The sequence below is a fragment of the Triticum aestivum genome, chromosome 2A, assembly GCF_018294505.1.
Source record: "Triticum aestivum cultivar Chinese Spring chromosome 2A, IWGSC CS RefSeq v2.1, whole genome shotgun sequence".
NCBI classification, from domain to species: Eukaryota; Viridiplantae; Streptophyta; class Magnoliopsida; order Poales; family Poaceae; genus Triticum; species Triticum aestivum.
The window spans coordinates 130,909,667-130,933,173 of NC_057797.1; the positions used below are offsets into that span (position 1 = coordinate 130,909,667).

The 23,507-nt window shown below is 48.2% G+C and overlaps 1 protein-coding gene across 1 annotated transcript in view; it reads right to left on the reverse strand.

Annotated features, from left to right (window-relative positions):
• The window catches only part of LOC123191586 (uncharacterized), a 171,037-nt gene that overhangs the window by 138,255 nt on the left and 9,275 nt on the right, over positions 1 to 23,507 (reverse strand). The gene's annotated exons all lie outside the window — the stretch shown is intronic.

Sequence of the window (23,507 nt, forward strand, 5' to 3'; positions counted from 1 at the left end):
CGATTGGCAAGGCAGGCAACTAAGGGAAAGCGGCAAGGGAAAAAGCCAAAAGAAAATGAGCAAGAAAAGATATATATATATATATATATATATATATTTACATAACATAGGCCCTTGGCCGAATTGTCGAGTAGAGGTTCAAAATACACCCCGCGGGTGGAATTGTACGAATTAAAAAGTTCTTCAAAGACTACTGAAGCAAATAAAATAAAAGATACAGCGGCAGCTTAGGAGGCAGCAAATGGATTCGGAGGTTCAGAGGAGGCGCCAGCGTCAGGCGTCGGGGCAGCCGGCTGGCTAGTCTTGGCTTGATCACCTCCGGCGGCAGTCGACTCGGTTGCACGCGGCTCGTTGCTGGAGGCGCGGTCGGGATGAGGCTGGCCGTCTGCTCCGTATTCTGGTGCCTCCGCCTCGCCTCCATCCTCCACTTCGTCCTCCTCCTCGACGCTGGAGCCAATCACCTCTGCCGAGTCTTCGCCGTAGTCTGGGTTCATCTCAAACCACTCCGGTGGTACCTCCTCGCCGTCTTCAGACCACTCGGGGACGAAGATGCTGGTGTCGGTGTACTCGGCGATCGCTGCAGCACGTTTGACGAGGGCGTCTTCCGCAGCCGCCAGCTCCGGCTGGGCCTCCGACCGAAGCGTGGCCAACCGGTCTAGATCCAGCCCCGGGTACCACGCCTTGACGAACTCCAAGGCCCGGCGCGCTCCAACCCGGGCCGAAGAGCCCTTCCAGGCCTCAAGACGATCAGCCGCGACCTCCAGCCAGTTGGCCGTCAAGCTGGGAGTGCGCGGAGCCTGCACATCCGGCCAAAGGGCGGCAATCACCTAGGCACCGACGCGCTGGAGCTAGCGCAGCATCCGGTGAGCCGGCCGGAGGCGAGCCTCGATGCTCAGGATGTGCTCGACAAGAGTTCGTGGGGCATCGGCGGCAATCTCTGCACCCTCCGCCCTCCGACCTTCATGGTCAGCCTCGATGGCTTGGATGGCGGCCTGCGACTGCCCAGGGAAGAAGTCTGCACAGACACGAAGAAACGAAGGAGCAAGTCAAAAACCAGGAGTCGGCACGATCTAAGTCGGCAGCTCGAAGAAAGAAAATAAAGAGGCTCACCATCAACGATGTCTTCAATCTCGTGGAAGCCGGAGGACAGCAGCACCTCCTTGTCAGACCAAGAGGAGCGCTCGCTCGTGAACTCGGCCAAGAGGGTGGTTTCCGTCTCCTCCGCCTCCCTCTGTGACTTCACAAGCTGCTCCTTCTGCTCTGCCAACTGAGTGGCTAGCAGATCGCGCTCTGTGGCGAGAGTGCTGCACTCCTCCCCTTTGGCGCGCAGGGCAGAGTTGGCTTCGGTCAGCTGCTGTTGAAGAGCAGCGTTGGCTCCTGAAGGAAAGGAAGAAAGACAACAGTCGTCAATAAAGTAGGTCGCCGGGGAGATCCGGCCCGGCTGCTCAGCAGCCGGACCGAACCTCGGGGACTATAGCCCGCGGGTGCGCTAGCGCGCCCCCGCAGAGAAAAAAAAAGAGGGGGGGACTTACTCCGGCTCTCTGCCAACTCGGCGGTCCGCTTGCCTAGCTCTTCAACGTTACGGTTGAAGGCAGTGACGCGGAGGTTGTGGTAATCCTGCGACAAGCATGTCAGACAAAGTTAGTACCCAAAAGTTCATCAATTGGAGTTCCGGGCCGCCTGCTGAGCAGCCGGCCCGAAACTCGGGGACTACACCAAGTGGGTGCGCTGGCGCGCCCCCACAGAGAGGAGCAAGAAAACGAAGACCAAAGAAAAAGAAAACATACCCGGACGGCTGCCCGCGATGCCAGGAACGCCTTGGTACAACTCTGGAGAGCGTCGCCCTCAGCACGGAGCTTCGCCTGGACGTCCAGGAGCGCCCGGTTCAGCGGCCCTGTGCCGCCTCCTCGCACCCACCCAACAGGTGCGGCGCTCGTCGCTTTGGCGTCTGGGGCCACCGAGCTGGCGGTGCCGGCTTCCAAGGGGCGGGGTGCCGAAGTCGCCTTCTCCAGACGACGGCGCGTTGGCGAGCCGACTTGGAGGAGCAGCCTCGCCACGGCCTCGTCTTCGGTCGGCGGCACCGGAGGGTCCGCTGGCTGCTCACCCTGTGCGCCTTCAGACGGCGGCGGAGGCGGCGGCGGAACATGCGCGTCCGGAGTAGAGGGGTCGATGCCTTCCCTCTCCTCGACGAGGTTCTCCCCGCCGGCTTCTCCAGTTGGCCCCGTGAACTCTGGAGGCGGCGGCGCGGAGTTCAGCAGGGTGACAAGCAAGGCTGACTGGCGGAGTGCGGCTTCTTCAGCCTGCTGCTTCGCCGCGGCGGCGGTTTCGGCCTCCACTAGTTTTTTCTTAGCAGAGGCCTCCACCCTGTCGGCCTCCGCCTTCTCCAGGCGGAGGGCCTCTTCTTTGTTGCACCTCTCCTGCGCATTCCGCTCCGTCGCCTCCCGAAGGTCAGCAGCGGGGTCAATCTACCGAGTGGTGGCGGATGTCTCCGCTGACCCAATGACGGAGGCGGCGGTGACCCGCTCAAGAGAGAGGGGAGCCCTGAAAAAAGAGGGGCAAGCAGAGACTCAGACAAATCACGAAGAAAGAATAAAACTTTGAAGACAGAATACCTACGCGGAGACCAACAGTGGCTTCTTCACTTCCTTACGGAAGCGGATGGCCTTCGCGGCTGCCTCGTCCCGCCGGGTCGCCGCAGCCGAGCCCTTGGGCTTCTTCGGCCGACTGCCGAACAAGGTCGGCATGGCCCTGCACTTCTTCCCGCCGCCTGGAGCGCCTGGCGCGGCAGAAGAGCCTGCGCCAGGCTGGCTGGCTCCTGGCCGATGGCGAGGGGCGACTTCTCCCTCGGCGCTGTCTTCAGGCCAGTCGGCGAAGGTAGCCGAAGGCCTGAAGTTGCCTGCTGTCCCTCCCCCTCCCTCGGCGTCGTCTTCCAGAGCCATCGCCCCTAGATCGGGGTCGTCGATGTCGCTCTCCGCCCGGTCGGCGACAAACTCACGGGCCGGCCCCAAGGTGCCGGCTGGTGGATGAAGAAGGGGATTCTAACCAAAGCCGACTGATCAAAACAAAACTCGGCAGGAAGAAGACAATCTAAAGAAAGAAAAGAAAGGCGACTCACCACGGGCGGGGGGTTGTCGCGGGAGTATGGCTCATTGCCGAATCGCCAGTCCTCCAGGAGCCTGCTGTCTGAGAGGTAGTTCACCAAGAAGGCCACCTCTTCGTGAGGCATGTCCATGGTGCACATCTGACTCGGGTCGCGGTGCCCGCTCATCTGGCATATCATGTGAGGGCGGCCTTAGAGTGGGAGGACTCGGCGCGAGACGAAGGCGGCCAGTAGGTCAGGACCAGTCAGACCCTCCGACTACGTCAGCACTCGGAGTCACGTGATGGCGCCGGCTCCCGCAGGCGTCAGTGACTTGGCCCGGTACGACCAGTTGGGCAGTCTCCCGGCCGGCGGGCCGGCTTCGAAAGCCGGCAGATTGACCCAGTCGCCCCTCGTGGCGACGTTCCTGACGTAGAAGTAGGATCTCTGCCACATCTTCACCGACTTTATCAACGAGATGGAGGGGAAGGGGTTGTCGGCTCCTGACCTTCGCACGGCGATGAAGGCGCCGCATTGAGCTGGCACGCCCGCAGCCTGGGTGCCGAGCTTGGAGAAGAAGAACTCCCCCCAGAGCTCGAGGGTGGGGAGGACTCCGAGAAAACCTTCGCACAAGGCCACGAAGGCGGACAGCAGCACCACTGTGTTGGGGGTGAGGTGGTGTGGCTGGAGGCCGTAGAACTCCAAAAAATACCGGAAAAAGCTGCTCGCCGGCAGCCCCAGCCCGCGCAGGCAGTGCGAGCAGAAGATGACCCGCTCGCCCTCCTGCGGGGCGGGGGAAATCTCCCCCGCCGGCGCAAGACGCACCTGCACGCGATCCTCGTCGGGAAGCCGACGGGTCCGGCGGAGGAACTCAATGTGGTCTTCGTGAATCTCAGAACCGTCCCAGGTGCCGAAACGCACTGGGGGAGGCGCGGCAGCAGAGGAGGAACTCATCGCGAGCTATCACCGCGGCGTTCGCCGGAGCTTGGGCATGCGGCGGAGCAAGGAGGAGAGCGAGGAGAAGCAAGGAGGAGGAGAGCGAGGAGCAGCAAGGAGGAAGAGAGCGAGGGGTAGTGGGAAGGAGGGGTGCGCGTGCCCCCCTCTTCCCCCTACTTATAGCACTGTGGGCTGCGAAGCCGAGGGGGCGGACGTGGGGATTTACTGCGCCTACAACCCCATGGCCCCCACGATCCACGTAAAGTTACTGCGCGCAGTAACTCCACGGGAATCCCAACCGTCAACCGGGGCCACAGCGGATCCGCTCGGGCGCCGAGGCGCGGTAGTGGCGGGCCCCGCCTGTGGGCCTGTCCTGTCGCACGCGTGGGCTGGTAGGACGGCCTAGCCACGTGCCCCTGCATGACAGGCCACAAACGGGCGGCGGCCTGGACGCTTCGCTAGCACGCCACTTAAAATCCCGCCGCGACGTTCGAAATACCGAGCAAGTCGAAATTGAGTGAAGTCCGAGTTGAGCAAGCCCGACTCCTTCTAGACGGCCCGGCAGAAGTCAATCAAGACCATGTGTTGAGAACCTGGAAAGAGAAACTGCTGAGGCTTCTCGGCCGATCGTCCATGGCGCCTCACCAGTTTCGGGGACTACTGTCGGAGTAATGGGCCATGGGTAGGCTAACCCGATCCCCATGACCTTTCAGGACATCGGGGCAGGCTGTGCCCCTCAAGACCCCAGGGTGAAGAGCCGTCTCCTGAGGAGTCAACGTCAGGGCGGCCGACGGCCCGCTCATGGCCGAGTTCCAGGGACGACTTCGAGAGAAGCCGGCTTTGGGGAGTCGGCCGGCTACTCCAGCAAACCCATGACCTCATCGAAGGGGACGGGCCAGGGGCATGGCTATAGTGAAGCCCACTCCCCGCCCCTTACCGAGGGCAGGCATGGCCACAGCACGCTGTACCCAGGAAGATCTCCGTGCGGCGTGGCACTGTTGCCCGGCCGGCCCTGACATCAGCACCATAGTACCAAGTCCTGCTCCCACGATGGCTTGTCTGTACGGCCTGGAGGCAGCAGGGCCCGCCAGTCAGCGAGACATCAGGAGACGGCGGGAGAACCGCCAGTCGAACTCGTCAGGAGTCGGCCCGGGGGAGTCGGCCGAGCCCTCCCCCGGGGCCCACGCGCCATTAATCAAGATGAGATGGGGAGTGGCGACAGTGATCGCCCGCCAGGCGGCAGGGCTGTTGCCACGACCCCATGACCAAGCCTGTGTCATCAGAAGCACGGCTATAGTAATCAGCGGCCGGCAAGACCCGCCCGCGGCGGACGTGGCCTGTCGGCTCTGTACCAGACCAGTCGGCGGGGCCCACTAGTCGGCAGGCCTTAGCAGTCGGCGAAGAAGTCGGAGGTCAGAGGCACTGACGGCTGGGCCCGCGCCCAGTCGAATTACCATTGTACCCCTGGGGGTAGGCCTATATAAACCCCCCAGGGAACCCATGCAAGGGGGGAGGATCCCAATAGTTCTAGATCATACCAGATAGAGGGAGAGAGCTAGCCTTGCCCTCTTCTACCACCAGAAACAGCTCAAGGAGCGACCGTGTAAACACTTGGCCTTAGTGATCATGCGGAGACCCCGCAGAGTAGCAGTAGGGGTATTATCTCCCCGGAGAACCCCAAAGCTGGGTAAGATTCGCCGGCGAGCATGTCTTCGCCTCATCCCGTTTCCAGGCACCAGCGACATTCTACTCGCCCCCACCATGATAATCCATCCGTTGGCATATGTCGCACCAAACCCCCGACATGGATCTCCAAGTTTCTTTGGTACTCCACCCTTAACAGTATAATTATCAGGCATGGTGGAAATTTCAGCTTCCGGTATCTTTCTTTTATTTGTAACAATATCTTTCATATACTTAGCATAAGGATTCATTTTGAGCATATCAGTTAATCGCATACGCAAAAAGATAGGTCTAATCATTTCAGCAAAGCGCTCAAAATCCTCATCATCCTTTTTCTTGGATGGTTTGGGAGGAAAAGGCATGGGTTTCTGAACCCATGGATCTCTTTCTTTTTGGGTTATCAAGATCAACACCAGGTTCAATTTCTACATCATTATCATTACTAGGTTGAGCATCATCATGAATATTATCATTAATGTTATTACTACTTTCAGGTTCATTACCAGATTGAGTTTCAGCATCAGAAATAGAAATATCATTTGGATTCTCATATGTTTCAGTAACAGGTTCACTAGAAGCATGCAAAGTCCTATCATTTTTCTTTTTCTTCCTTTTAGAAGGACTAGGTGCATCTATATTATTTCTCTGAGAATCTTGCTCAATTCTCTTAGGATGGCCTTCAGGATATAAAGATCCTGAGTCATTCTACCACCTCTAGTCATAACTCTAACAACATTATCATTATTCTTACTATTCAATTCATTGAGCAAATCATTTTGAGCTTTAAGTACTTGTTCTACTTGAGTGGTAACCATAGAAGCATGTCTACTAATAAGTTTAAGATCACCTTTGACATTGGCCATATAATCACCCAAGTGTTCCAAGCATATTTGAATTGTATTTCAATTGTCTACCAAAATAAGCATTAAAGTCTTCTTGCTTAGCCATAAATTTATCAAACTCATCTAAGCTTGGGCTAGCAAACTTAGTAAATGGGATGTCAGCTTTATCATATCTATAGAGAGAATTTACCTTTTCTACCTGTGTCGGGTTATCAAGACCATGAGTTTCTTCAATAGGTAAAGGATTAAGATCATATGTTTCTTCAATAGGCAGTAAATTAAGACCATTTATTTCTTAAATAGGAGGTAAATTCTTAACATCTTCAGCTTTAATACCTTTTTCTTTCATAGATTTCTTTGCCTCTTGCATATCTTCAGGACTGGGAAATAGAATACCCCTCTTCTTCGGAGTTGGTTTAGGAATAGGCTCAGGAATTAGCTCCGGAGGTGTCCAATTATTTTCATTTGTCAACATATTATTCAATAGAATTTCAGCTTCATCCGGTGTTCTTTCCCTGAAAACAGAACCAGCACAACTATCCAGGTAATCTCTGGAGGCATCGTTTAGTCCATTATAAAAGATTTCAAGTATTTCATTTTTCTTAAGAGGATGATCATGCAAAGCATTAAGTAATTGGAGAAGCCTCCCCCAAGCTTGTGGGATACTCTCTTCTTTAATTTGCACAAAATTATATATATATCCCTTAAAGCAGCTTGTTTCTTATGAGCAGGGAAATATTTAGCAGAGAAGTAATAAATCATATCCTGAGGACTACGCACACAACCAGGATCAAGAGAATTAAACCATATCTTAGCATCACCCTTTAATGAGAACGAAAATATTTTAAGGATATAAAAGTAGCAAGTTCTCTCATCATTAGTGAATAGGGTGGCTATATCATTTAGTTTAGTAAGATGTGCCACAACAGTTTCAGTTTCATAGCCATGAAAAGGATCAGATTCAACCAAAGTAATTATATCAGGATCAACAGATAATTCATAATCCTTATTGGTAACACAAATAGGTGAAGTAGCAAAAGCAGGGTCAGGTTTCATTCTAGCATTTAGAGATAGCTTGTTCCATTTAGCTAATAACCTCTTAAGTTCGTATCTATCTTTGCAAGCTAAAATAGCTAAAGAAGCTTCTTAATCAAAAACATAACCCTCGGGAATAACAAGTGATTCTTCATCATCACTTTCATCAGTATTATCAGATTCAATATTTTTAATCTCTCTAGCCCTAGCAAGTTGTTCATCAAGAAAATCACCAAGTGGCACAGTATGAAGGAAATATGCCCTAGAGGCAATAATAAAGTTATTATTTATTTCCTTATATCATGATAAATGTTTATTATTCATGCTAGAATTGTATTAACCGGAAACATAATACATGTGTGAATACATAGACAAACAGAGTGTCACTAGTATGCCTCTACTTGACTAGCTCGTTGATCAAAGATGGTTATGTTTCCTAACCATAGACATGAGTTGTCATTTGATTAACGGGATCACATCATTAGGAGAATGATGTGATTGACTTGACCCATTCCATTAGCATAGCACATGATCATTTAGTTTGTTGCTATTACTTTCTTCATGACTTATACATGTTCCTGTGACTATGAGATTATGCAACTCCCGTTTACCGGAGGAACACTTTGTGTGCTACCAAACGTCACAACGTAACTAGGTGATTATAGAGGTGCTCTACAGGTGTCTCCGAAGGTACTTGTTGCGTTGGCGTATTTCGAGATTAGGATTTGTCACTCCGACTGTCGGAGAGGTATCTCTGGGCCCTCTCGGTAATGCACATCACCTAAGCATTGCAACTAATGAGTTAGTTGCGAGATGATGTATTACAGAACGAGTAAAGAGACTTACTGGTAACGAGATTGAACTAGGTATTGAGATACCGACGACCGAATCTCGGGCAAGTAACATACCGATGACAAAGGGAACAACGTATGTTGTTATGCGGTTTGACCGATAAAGATCTTCGTAGAATATGTAGGATCCAATATGAGCATCCAGGTTCCGCTATTGGTTATTGACAGGAGACGTGTCTCGATCATGTCTACATAGTTCTCGATCCCGTAGGGTCCGCACGCTTAAAGTTCGATGACGGTTATATTATGAGTTTATGTGTTTTGATGTACCGAAGGAGTTCAGAGTCCCGGATGAGATCGTGGACATGACGAGGAGTCTCGAAATGGTCGAGGCGTAAAGATCGATATATTGGACGACTATATTCGGACATCGGAAAGGTTCCGAGTGATTCGGGTATTTTCGGGAGTACCGGGGAGTTACAGGAATTCATATTGGGCCTTAATGGGCCATACGGGAAAGGAGAGAAAGGCCTCAAAGGGTGGCCGCACCCCTCCCCATGGGCTGGTCCGAATTGGACTAGGGAGGGGGGCGCCCCCTTCCTTCCTTCTCCTTTTCCCTTCCCTTTCCTTCCCTCCTACTCCTACTACTTGGAAGGGCTCCTAGTTCTACTAGGAAAGGGGGAATCCTACTCCCGGTGGGAGTAGGACTCCCCTAGGGCGCGCCATAGAGAGGGCCGGCCCTCCCCCTCCTCCACTCCTTTATATACGGGGGCAGGGGGCACCCCAAAGACACAACAATTGATCTCTTGATCTCTTAGCCGTGTGCGGTGCCCCCCTCCACCATAATCCACCTCGGTCATATCGTAGCGGTGCTTAGGCGAAGCCCTGCGTCGGTAGAACATCATAATCGTCACCACGCCGTCGTACTGACAAAACTCTCCCTCAACACTCGGCTGGATCGGAGTTCGAGGGATGTAATCGAGTTGAACGTGTGCAGAACTCGGAGGTGCCGTGCGTTTGGTACTTGATCGGTCGGATCGTGAAGATGTACGACTACATCAACCGCGTTGTGCTAATGCTTCCGCTTTCAGTCTACGAGGGTATGTGGACAACACTCTCCCCTCTCATTGCTATGCATCACCATGATCTTGCGTGTGTGTAGGAAATTTTTGAAATTACTATGTTCCCCAACAGTGGCATCCGAGCCAGGTTTTATGCGTTGATGTAATATGCATGAGTAGAACACAAGTGAGTTGTGGGCGATATAAGTCATACTGCTTACCAGCATGTCACACTTTGGTTCGGCGGTATTGTTGGATGAAGCGGCCCGGACCAACATTACGAGTACTCTTACGCGAGACTGGTTCTACCGACGTGCTTTGCACATAGGTGGCTGGCGGGTGTCAGTTTCTCCAACTTTAGTTGAATCGAGTGTGTCTACGCCCGGTCCTTGCGAAGGTTAAAACAGCGCCAACTTGACAAACTATCGTTGTGGTTTTGATGCGTAGGTAAGAACGGTTCTTGCTCAGCCCGTAGCAGCCAGGTAAAACTTGCAACAACAAAGTAGAGGACGTCTAACTTGTTTTTGCAGGGCATGTTGTGATGTGATATGGTCAAGACATGATGAGATATAAGTTGTTGTATGAGATGATCATGTTTTGTTGAAGTTATCGGCAACAGGCAAAAGCCTTATGGTTATCTCTCTATTGCATAAGATGCAAGCGCCAAATAATTGCTTTACTTTATCGCTATGCGATAGCAATAGTTGCAAGAGCAATTGTTGGCGAGACAACCATGTGATGACACATTGATATAGATCAAGATGATGGAGATCATGGTGTCATGCCGGTGATGATGGAGATCATGACGATGCTTTGGAGATGGAGATCAAAGGACACAAGATGATGATGGCCATATCATGTCACATATTATGATTGCATGTGATGTTTATCTATTATACATCTTATTTTGCTTAGTTCGTCGGTAGCTTTATAAGATAATCTCTCACTAAATTATCAAGGTATAAGTGGTCTCCCTGAGTATGCACCGTTGCGAAAGTTCTTCATGCTGAGACACCACGTGATGATCGGGTGTGATAGGATCTACGTTCAAATACAACGGGTGCAAAACAGTTGCACACGCGAAATACTCAGGTTAAACTTGACGAGCCTAGCATATAACAGATATGGCCTCGGAACACAGAGACCGAAAGGTCGAGCGTGAATCATATAGTACATATGATCAACATAGTGATGTTCACCATTGAAACTACTCCATCTCACGTGATGATCGGACATGGTTTAGTTGATATGGATCACGTGATCACTTAGAAGATTAGAGGGATGTCTGTCTAAGTGGGAGTTCTTAAGTAATATGATTCATTGAACTTTAATTTATCATGAACTTAGTCCTGATAGTATTAGCATATCTATGTTGTAGATCAATAGCTCGCGATGTTGCTCCCAGTTTATTGTGTTCCTAGAGAAAAATTATGTTGAAAAATGTTAGTAGCAATGATGCGGATTGGATCTGTGATCTGAGGATTATCCTCATTGCTGCACAGAAGAATTATGTCTTTGATGCACCACTAGGTGACAGACATATTGCAGGAGCAGATGCAGATGTTATGAACGTTTGGCTAGCTCAATATGATGACTACTTGATAGTTTAGTGCACCATGCTTAATGGCTTAGAATCGGGACTTCAAAGACGTTTTGAATGTCATGGACCATATGAGATGTTCCAGGAGTTGAAGTTAATATTTCAAGCAAATACCCGAGTTGAGAGATATGAAGTATCCAACAAGTTCTATAGCTAAAAAGATGGAGGAGAATACCTCAAGCAGTGAGCATGTGCTCAGATTGTCTGGGTACTACAATCGCTTGAATCAAGTGGGAATTAATCTTCCAGATAAGATAGTGATTGATAGAATTCTCTAGTCACCATCACCAAGTTAGTAGAACTTCATGTTGAACTATGATATGCAAGGGATAACGGAAACGATTCCCAAGCTCTTCGTAATGCTGAAATCAACGAAGGTAGAAATCAAGAAAAATATCAAGTGTCGATGGTAGACAAGACCACTAGTTTCAAGAAAAGGGCAAAGGGAAGAAGGGGAACTTCAAGAAGAACAGCAAGCAAGTTGCTGCTCAAGTGAAGAAGCCCAAGTCTAGTCCTAAGCCTGAGACTAAGTGCTTCTACTTCAAAGGGACTAGTCACTGGAAGCGGAACTGCCCCAAGTATTTGGCAGATAAGAAGGATGGCAAAGTGAACAAAGGTATATTTGATATACAGATTATTGATGTGTATTTTACTAGTGTTCGTAGCAACCCCTCGGTATTTGATACTGGTTCAGTTGCTAAGAGTAGTGACTCGAAACGGGAGTTGCAGAATGAACAGAGACTAGTTAAGGGTGAAGTGACGATGTGTGTTGGAAGTGGTTCCAAGATTGATATGATCATCATCGCACACTCCCTATACTTTCGGGACTAGTGTTGAACCGAAATAAATGTTATTTGGTGTTTGCGTTGAGCATAAATATGATTGGATCATGTTTATTGCAATACGGTTATTCATGTAAGTTAGAGAATAATTGTTGTTCTGTTTATATGAATAAAACTTTCTATGGTCATATACCCAATGAAAATGGTTTGTTGGATCTCGATCGTGGTGATACACATTTTCATAATATTGAAGCCAAAAGATGCAAAGTTAATAATGATAGTGCAACTTATTTGTGGCACTGCCGTTTAGGTCATATTGGTGTAAAGCGCATGAAGAAAATCCATGCTGATGGGCTTTTGGAATCACTTGATTATGAATCAATTAATGCTTGTGAACCATGCCTCATGGGCAAGATGACTAAGACTCCGTTCTCCGGAACAATGGAGCGAGCAACAGATTTGTTGGAAATCATACATATTGATGTATGTGGTCCGATGTATATCGAGGCTTGTGGTAGGTATCATTATTTTCTGATCTTCACAGATGATTTGAGCATATATGAGTATATCTACTTGATGAAACACAAGTCTGAAATATTTGGAAAGTTCAAAGAATTTCATAGTGAAGTGGAGAATCATCGTAACAAAAATAAAAGTTTCTATGATATGATCGCAGAAGTAAAATATTTGAGTTACGAGTTTGGCCTTCAGTTAAAACAATGTGAAATAGTTTCACTACTCACGCCACCTGGAACACCACAGTGTAATGGTGTGTCTGAACGTCGTAACCGTGCTTTATTAGATATGGTGCGATCTATGATGTCTCTTACTGATTACCACTATCATTTTGGGGTTATGCATTAGAGACAGCTACATTCACATTAAATAGGGCACCATCTAAATCCGTTGAGACGACACCGTATGAACTGTGGTTTGGCGAGAAACCTAAGCTGTCATTTCATACAGTTTGGGATTGCGATGCTTATGGGAAAAAGTTTCAACATGATAAGCTCGAACCCAAATCGGAGAAGTAAATCTTCATAGGATACCCAAAAGAAAATGTTGGGTACACCTTCTATCACAGATCCGAAGGCAAGTTATTCATTGCTGAGAATGGATCCTTTCTAGAGAAGGAGTTTCTCTCAAAAGAAGTGAGTGGGAGGAAAGTAGAACTTGATGAGGTAACTATACATACTCCCTTATTGGAAAGTAGTTCATCATAGAAATCTGTTCATGTGACTACTACACCAATTAGTGAGGAAGCTAATGATGATGATCATGTAACTTCAGATCAAGTTACTACCGAAACCTCGTAGGAAACCAGAGTGAGATCTGCACCAGAGTGGTACGGTAATCCTGTTCTGGAGGTCATGTTACTTGACCATGACGAGCCTACGAACTATGAGGAAGCGATGATGAGCCCAGATTCCACGAAATGGCTTGAGGCCATGAAATCTAAGATGAGATCCATGAATGAGAACAAAGTATGGACTTTGATTGACTTGCCCATTGATCGGCGAGCCATTGAGATTAAATGGATCTTCAAGAGGAAGGTGGACGCTGATAGTAGTGTTACTATCTACAAAGTTAGAATTGTCGCAAAATGGTTTTCGACAAGTTCAAGGTGTTGACTACGATGAGAGTTTCTCACTCGTATCTATGCTTAAGTCTGCTCGAATCATGTTAGCAATTGCCGCATTTTATGAAATCTTGCAAATGGATAAACAAAACTGCATTCCTTAATGGATTTATTAAAGAAGAGTTGTATATGATGCAACCAAAAGGTTTTGTCAATCCTAAAGGTACTAACAAAATATGAAAGCTCCAGCGATCCATCTATGGACTGGTGCAAGCATCTCGGAGTTGGAATATACGCTTTGATAAGTTGATCAAAGCATATAGTTTTATACAGACTTGCGGTGAAGCCTGTATTTACAAGAAAGTGAGTGGGAGCATTACAGCATTTCTGATAAGTATATGTGAATGACATATTGTTCATCGGGGATAATGTAGAATTATTCTGCAAAGCATAAAGGAATGTTTGAAAGGAGTTGTTCAAAGAAAGACCTCGGTGAAGCTGCTTACATATTGAGCATCAAGATCTATAGAGATAGATCAAGACGCTTGATAAAGTTTTTCAATGAGTACATACCTTGACAAGATTTTGAAGTAGTTCAAAATGGAACAGTTAAAAAGAAGTTCTTGCCTGTGTTACAAGGTGTGAAGTTGAGTAAGACTCAAAACCCGACCATGGCAGAAGATAGAGAGAGAATGAAAGTCATTCCCTATGCCTCAGCCATAGGTTCTATAAAGTATGCCATGTTGTGTACCAGACCTATTGTATACCCTGCCCTGAGTTTGGCAAGCGAGTACAATAGTGATCTAGGAGTAGATCACTGGACATTGGTCAAAATTATCCTTAGTGGAATAAGGATATTTTTCTCGATTATGGAGGTGACAAAAGGTTCGTCGTAAAGGGTTACGACGATGCAAGTTTTGACACTGATCCAGATGACTCTAAGTCCCAATCTGGATACATATTGAAAGTGGGAGCAATTAGCTAGAGTAGCTCCGTGCAGAGCATTGTTGACATAGAGATTTGCAAAACACATATGGATCTGAATGTGGCAGACTCGTTGACTAAACTTCTCTCACAAGCAAAACATGATCACACCTTAATTAGTACTCTTTGGGTGTTAATCACATAGCGATGTGAACTAGATTATTAACTCTAGTAAACCCTTTGGGTGTTGGTCACATGTCGATGTGAACTATGGGTGTTAATCACATGGTGATGTGAACTATTGGTATTAAATCACATGGCAATGTGAACTAGATTATTGACTCTAGTGCAAGTGGGAGACTGAAAGAAATATGCCCTAGAGGCAATAATAAAGTTATTATTTATTTCCTTATATCATGATAAATGTTTATTATTCATGCTAGAATTGTATTAACCGAAAACATAATACATGTGTGAATACATAGACAAACAGAGTGTCACTAGTATGCCTCTACTTGACTAGCTCGTTGATCAAAGATGGTTATGTTTCCTAACCATAGATGTGAGTTGTCATTTGATTAACGGGATCACGTCATTAGGAGAATGATGTGATTTACTTGACCCATTCTGTTAGCATAGCACTTGATCGTTTAGTTTGTTGCTATTGCTTTCTTCATGACTTATACATGTTCCTATGACTATGAGATTATGCAACCCCCGTTTACCGGAGGAACACTTTGTGTGCTACCAAACGTCACAACGTAACTGGGTGATTATAAAGGTGCTCTAGTGTCTCCGAAGGTACTTGTTGGGTTGGCGTATTTCGAGATTAGGATTTGTCACTCCGATTGTCGAAGATGTATCTCTGGGCCCTCTCGGTAATGCACATCACCTAAGCCTTGTAAGTATTGCAACTAATGAATTAGTTGCGAGATGATGTATTACAGAACAAGTAAAGATACTTACCGGTAACGAGATTGAACTAGGTATTGAGATACCGACGATCGAATCTCGGGAAAGTAACATACCGATGACAAAGGGAACAACGTATGTTGTTATGCGGTTTGACCGATAAAGATCTTCATAGAATATGTAGGATCCAATATGAGCATCCAGGTTCCGCTATTGGTTATTGATTGGAGATGTGTCTCGGTCATGTCTACATAGTTCTCGAACCCGTAGGGTCCGCACGCTTAAAGTTCGATGACGGTTATATTATGAGTTTATGTGTTTTCATGTACGGAAGGATTTCAGAGTCCCGGATGAGATCGGGGACATGACAAGGAGTCTTGAAATGGTCGACACGTAAAGATCGATATATTGGACGACTATATTCGGACATCGGAAAGGTTCCGAGTGATTCGGGTATTTTCGAGAGTACCGGGGAGTTACGGGAATTCGTATTGGGCCTTAATGGGCCATATGGGAAAGGAGAGAAAGGCCTCAAAGGGTGGCCGCACCCCTCCCCATGGGCTGGTCCGAATTGTACTAGGGAGGGGGGCGCCCCCTTCCTTCCTTCTCCTTTTCCCTTCCCTTTCCTTCCCTCCTACTCCTACTACTTGGAAGGGCTCCTAGTTCTACTAGGAAAGGGGGAATCCTACTCCAGGTGGGAGTAGGACTCCCCTAGGGCACGCCATAGAGAGGGCCGGCCCTCCCCCTCCTCCACTCCTTTATATACGGGGGCAGGGGCACCCCAAAGACACAACAATTGATCTCTTGATCTCTTAGTCGTGTGCGGTGCCCCCCTCCACCATAATCCACCTCGGTCATATCGTAGCGGTGCTTAGGCGAAGCCCTGCGTCGGTAGAACATCATCATCGTCACCACGCCGTCGTACTGATGAAACTCTCCCTCAACACTCGGCTAGATCGGAGTTCGAGGGACGTCATCGAGTCGAACGTGTGCAGAACTCGGAGGTGCTGTGCGTTCGGTACTTGATCAGTCGGATCATGAAGACGTATGACTACATCAACTATGTTGTGCTAACGCTTCCGCTTTCGGTCTACGAGGGTACGTGGACAACACTTTCCCCTCTCGTTGCTATGCATCACCATGATCTTGCGTGTGCGTAGGAAATTTTTGAAATTACTACGTTCCCCAACACAGTAGTATCAAGCATAGAAGTAGTTCATCATAAGTATCATGCATAGCAGAAGTAGCATCATCAATAACATGCGACATATCAGAACGAATAGCAGAAGCAGTTTTAGGTGTCGCAAGCTTACTCAAAACAGAAGGTGAATCAAGTGCGGAGCTAGATGGTAGTTCCTTACCTCCCCTCATAGTTGAGGGATAAATCTTGGTTTTTGTATCGCTCAAGTTCTTCATAATGATAAATAGATATATATCCCAAGTGACTCAAAGAATAGAGCTATGCTCCCCGGCAACGGCGCCAGAAAATAGTCTTGATAACCCACAAGTATAGGGGATCGCAATAGTTTTCGAGGGTAAAGTATTCAACCCAAATTTATTGATTCGACACAAGGGGAGCCAAAGAATACTCTCAAGTATTAGCTGCTGAGTTGTCAATTCAACCACACCTGGAAACTTAATATCTACAACAAAGTATTTAGTAGCAAAGTAATATGATAGTGGTGGTAACAGTAGCAAAAGGTAACAGTAGTAAAAGTAATGTTTTTGGTATTTTTTAGTCATGATAGCAATAGCAATAGGAAAGTAAATAAGCAAAGAACAATATATGGAAAGCTCGTAGGCAATGGATCGACGATGGAGAATTATGCCGGATGCAGTTCATCATGTAACAGTCATAACCTAGGGTGACACAGAACTAGCTCCAGTTCATTGATATAATGTAGACATGTATTTCGAACATAGTCATAAGTGCTTATGGAAAAGAACTTGCATGACATCTTTTGTCCTACCCTCCCGTGGCAGCGGGGTCCTTACGGAAACTAAGGGATATTAAGGCCTCCTTTTAATAGAGTACCGGAACAAAGCATTAACACATAGTGAATACATGAACTCCTCAAACTACGGTCATCACTGGTAAGTATCCCGATTATTATCACTTCGGGGTTAACGGATCATAACACATAATAGGTGACTATAGACTTGCAAGATAGGATCAAGAACACCCATATATTGATGAAAACATAATAGGTTCAGATCTGAAATCATGGCACTCGGGCCCTAGTGACAAGCATTAAGCATAGCAAAGTCATAGCAACATCAATCTCAGAACATAGTGGATACTAGGTATCAAACCCTAACAAAACTAACTCGATTACATGATAGATCACGTCCCACCCATCAATGTCCAGCAAGCCTACGATGGAATTACTCACGCACGGCGGTGAGCATCATGAAATTGGTGATGGAGGATGGTTGATGATGACGATGGCGACGGATTCCCCTCTCTGAAGCCCGAAACGGACTCCAGATCAGCCCTCCCGAGAGGTTTTAGGGCTTGGCGGCGGCTCCGTATCATAAAACGTGATGAATTCTTATCTCTGATTTTTTTCTCCCCGAAACACAATATATGGAGTTGGAGTCGGAGAGGCACCAGGGGGGCCATGAGGTAGGGAGGCGCGCCCTAGGGGGGTAGGCGCGCCCCCACCCTTGTGGAGACGTGGTGGGCCCCCTGGCCTTCATCTTTTGCAGGTATTTTTTATATTTTCCAAAAAATTGCTCCGTGAAGTTTCAGGTCATTCTGAGAACGTTTGTTTCTGCACATAAATAACACCATGGTAATTCTGCTGAAAACAACGTCAGTCCGGGTTAGTTCCACTCAAATCATGCAAGTTAGAGTCCAAAACAAGGGCAAAAGTGTTTGGAAAAGTAGATATGACGGAGACGTATCAAGTACTGACAGCTTATTTCCTAGGTTGACAGCCACGTTGCATTGTTCCAACATGCAGGCCCACCATTTTTCTTCTACAGGTGAAAGTTCACGAAATGCACGAGCATTTCGTAGCATTGTTTCAATGTTGGTCAAACTCACTGGATCCGCCACCACCACCTCCTCCTCCTCTTCCACTTGAGCATCAGGCAGATCAAGATGGTGATCTGCTGCTTCCACATAGTCAGTAACATTGACGTTCACAGATTCACCATGGTGAACCCACCTAGTATATGTGACTGACATCCCATACAAGGGTAGATGATTTTGCACAGTTGACTCGGGTCTTGTAAGTGAATTCATACAACTGCTACACGGGCAGAGCACATCTGATTTCGGACCACCGTACTTAGCTATGATAAAGTTCATGAAGTTTTCAACCCCCTCGACATATGCAGCGGAGAATCTTCGAGCAGAACTTATCCAAGTCATGTCCATCTGTTAGACATACAAATTAGTTCTTCTACTAGATATTACATGAAAAACATATATGTTTTTTTATGAAGTCCAGAAAAAATACCTAGGTCGATGTCTAAAGCTATGGCAAGATATATGGACGAGCATATCTAAGTAACGAAATATATTTAAAGCTAATTCAGCAAACAGATTTGAGTGCTAAATTATGGCAGGCTATTTCAGCAGTCAATGAGGCCGAGCACACAGCCATCGAACTATTGAAGGCCATCGCAGCAACAAAGATCGAGTATAAAATGGTGTAGAGCTATTTCACCTAACAGATTGGCTACTAGACCATGGCAATCTATGTCACAATAAATATATGGTAGGATATTTTAGCAACTAATCGGGCTTGGCATGCCATCTCAGCTAAGCAGATTGAGTGCAGAACAGGGCAAGGAAGCTTCTTAAGCAGAACATATTGACTGTAAACTATTTCGGCAAACAGTGAGATTAATAGCGTCTATCAGCTAACATTCAGCGCTACACAGACATGCACGAGGCCTCAGTCTAGAATGCGCGTACCGTGGGAGAAGATGACCGCCGTGCGTATCCACACGAACGCCGCCAGCGGTGGCGGCGCTGACCGCCGTGCACCTCCACAAGAACGTCGCCAGCGGTGGCGGCGCGGCTCGAGGACGGCAGTCTACGAGAGCGTATTGTGGGAGCGAGAGGATCGTCGTATGTATCAGCGCGGTGGGGAGGGCGGCTTTGGCGGAGCGAAGGGAGTGGAGGGGGATAAGGGGGAATTTTTTGGGTGGGGGGGTCACGCGGTGGGCGCGGGGAGTTTGGCGCATGGTCGATTTCTCCAAGTGCAGTCCCATGTGTCAGTGAAGAGGCAAGCTGAAGCGCGTTCCGTTTGCGTGAGCCGTGCGCAGGATCGAACCTATGTGGGGTGCAATGCGACCGCGACAGGGGTGTTGTGAGTGTGCCCCCCTTTTCCTTTAAACTAGGATGCTTCGCCCCCTAAAAAAACTTGGTGCTTTGCACGATCCATCGATACTACTACTAGTAATCCGGTAATCCCGACTAGAACGGCATGGCCGGGTCTTTTCCGCGCGATATGCTGGGAGGTTGGCTTAGTTGGTTTTTTTTGGACGAGTAATGCTACACCTACGTAATCCCAGTTACGTAATTAACGTAACGTGAAATGTGTGAGATGTTGATTATAGATTGGGGGGAGGGGCCCACCACCATGAAAATCAAGGAGGAGAGAGAAAGGCAATTTACGTTAACCCTTTCGTAGGTTCCTGTAGATGTAGAAAGATGTGAAATGCGTGAATGTGTAGTGGACGTACTATTGGAGTGCCTAAGATAAATTGTGTATGTAGACCCTATGTGTTCATTTACTTCACATGTTAGCTTTGTCTCGATTCAATAAAAAGCAGAGTTGGTGATGATGGTGTGCTTGCCATCCTGCAATATAGGTCGTCCGATCTATATCTAACGGATAGGAAGGAAACTATGACAATTTACCCGCACTCCTCTCCACATTTGCAGATAAGGCCTTCCCTCATTCATCCTTTTCTCCCACAAGATCTGGATGTTCCGTGCAACGCACAGGCATCTTGCTAGTACTCCTACAATATACTATATTATTGTGAAAGTTCATATACACCGGCCAAGTTAATGCAAACACGGTAGATTTTCATTACATTTTGAACTTTTATAGGACAGAAAAATAAAATAAACCCGACCCTAAACCTATTCTACGGTGGCGACCATCATCCTCCATCTGCGATCTCCATGTACGGGGGCGGGGTTCAAGACAAAGGTGTTGTCTCCTGCGAGGAAGAGTTGAACACGGGAGACGGACCGGCCAGTTGGCACACCATGCCCTGCCGCCTCCCATGCCCTACTCATCCTCGAAGGAGTCCCCGACCTCGGTGGTGCCGGCTATTGGATGGCGACAAGTAGGATGCGTGGCTGACGGTGCTCCCGTCGTCGGCCACCATCATGGCCACCGCTTGTGCGGTCACGTCCGCATCCGGCTATGCCGCTATTGCGTCGCGAGCGGCAACTTGAGTGAGGGCGGCAACCTCCAGCTTCATCCCTGAAGACAAAGCTCTCCCGCAGAGCATTCGCGCTTGCGGTCATGGTGGATGTGGTGCCAGGTAGTAGGACAATGTGCTATGGTGTGGGGGTTAGCTGGGCATTGCCGCTTTAAGTAGCGCATTTCGGTGAGGCGAAAGTGTCCATGCGCGTCACTAAACTCACCGGAGTTTATTCCTCGGGCACCGAGCCTCTTAACGACGGCATACGGATGGACGGCATGAATGCGGGCAGCTGGCGCCGGCTGGGAACGCACCGCGCGATGGCGCGAGGGACGAGGGTTTTTGGTGTGCCAAGGTAGTCAGCTGCGGTAGTTGCAACGTTGGAGATGCCCTTTGCTCACATGCGACCCCACATGTCATTGAAAAAGAAAGACGACACGACATGGTCTCAGGTCCTGGGGATGCAGTTGCCGCGCTACACCACTCCGCGGATGCAGCACAGCGCGTGCGAACTTCGGCGCCCCGTGCATCCTCAACAAGTCGGCTGTTGATCTGCTGGTTGTGCCACAACGCTAATGCCACCCTCAACACACTGAAACTAACCGTGTCCAGTGATGATGAGCGTGTCGCTCACCACAGTCGCCCTGTCTAGAGGAGGTGCAGGAGCTGCGCCACGTTGTTGGCCCCCACGACCCACATGAACGGTTGCCTGTGGTGAGGAGGTCATGGGCCAGCTCCTCCATTGGACTAGTCTACGCCATGTCGTCTCGATAGGTGTGCCCCACATGTCGGTTTCCCTGTTTTCCCGGCCATATTCAAGGGTCAGTGCTCTGCATTGCGCATTAGGTGCAGAACATGTAGTTTTTGTGCCCTGGTTCAAATGTGGTACAGTACCAAGTTGTTACCCTAGCCCCAAGTGTGGTGGTTTTGGGTACGGTGCCACCCATTTCCTTTTCAAGTAGTGAAGAATAACACTTGATTAAGTAGCCAGATGGTGTGCAAAATGTAGGTGTCCGATTGTTTGAAAGAATAATTGAGGTGTACCCGGTCTGTGCCCGCATTTAGGAGTCCAACTTACCATGTTCCGGAGTAGTAAATATACTAGTTCCTGCGTACCCCCTCTGTTTTTATTTACTCCGCATTTTAGCTTTGCTCAAAGTGAAACTTTGTAAATTTTGACAAAGTTCATAGACAGAAGTAATAACATATACGATAACAAATCAATACCATTAGATTCATTATTGAATATACTTGCACATCATATATATTTGCTATTGTAAATGTTCATATTTCTACTCTTACTAGCAAGATGCCCGTGCGTTGCACGTAACATCAAGATGCATTTGTATGACTAGTTTATCTTGTGAGAGAAAAGGATGAATGAGGGAAGGCCTTATTTGAAATTTTGGAGAGGTGTGTGGGTACCTTTTTGCAAAATTGCCATAGTTTCCTTCCTATTCGTCAGATATAAATCAGACGGCCTATATTGCAGGATGGCAGGCACACCATCATCACCAACTCTATTTTTTATAAGAGTCCGTCCGATTTATATCTGACGGATAGGAAGGAAACTATGGCAATTTTGCAAAAACATACCCACACCCCTCTCCACATTTGCAAATAAGGCCTTCCCTCATTCATCCTTTTCTCCCACAAGATAAACTACTCATTGAGGGAGTCCTGGACTAACGGGTCCTCGGGCGTCTAGCCTGTTATCCATGGGTCAGACTGATGGGCTGTGAAGACATGAAGACTGAAGAATGCACCATGTCCGGATTGGACTCTACTTGGCGTGGACGGCAAGCTTGGCGACCGAAGATTCCCTCTAATGTTACCGACTCCATGTAAACCCTAGATCCCTTCGGTGTTTATATAACCCGAAGGGGGTAGTCCGGAAAGGACACCACATATACTCATTACCATACCTACATGGGCTAGGCTTCTAGGGTTTAGCCATTACGATCTCGTGGTAGATCAACTCTTGTAACACTCATACTCATCAATATCAATCAAGCAGGAGGTAGGGTATTACCTCCATAGAGAGGGCCCAAACCTGGGTAAACATCGTGTCCCCCGTCTCCTGTTACCATCGATCCTAGACGCACAGTTCGGGACCCCCTACCCAAGATCCGTCGGTTTTGACACCGACATTAGTGCTTTCATTGAGAGTTCCACTGTGATGTCGATGAAATTCTCGATGGCTCGCCTTGTCATTAAAGACAATATTAGCGCAGGGGTAGTTTTGGCCTCGGGCCAAACCCTCCGGCTGGGCGACTTTACTATGATCGCCCGTTCGACCACGGGGCCGACGATGACCTCTTGGGCCTTCTAAAATCCCCTTCGCATCAACTTCGAGCACTCCAAGAAGATGGATCTGGTTGAGTTTTTGTCCTTAAACGAGCGCCTAGATCGCATCCCTGCTTTGGGAATCGCCATAGATTATGATCAGATCGGGCCTAAAACCCATCAGGGAGAAACTGAAATCCCACCGGTCACCCACCAGATCGCGGCAGTCCTGGAGCAGGATGGCGAGTCTGCTTCTATCTTGAAGACGGACTATGTTCGGGTCGCCGTTCATGAAGAGCCGGATACTCACCCACGAAAGGACGCAACCAGCCCTCCGAACATAGCATCGGACGGCGGTTCCAAACAATCAGAAGATATTTCGGAACCCGTACTATCTAGTTCGGAAGGTCGTCGGACTCCGGACAACCGGTTAGGTCGGGGTTCGGATTTAATTCCACCCACCCACCCGGATATAGAGTCTCTCATGAGCATAAAATATCAATCTCAGGAGAAGGTCCACCACTTTTGGGCCAGATTCCTCCTAGTCAAGGACAAGGTAAAGGACTGTCGTGACGAGGACGCAATATTAGCGTTCTGCAA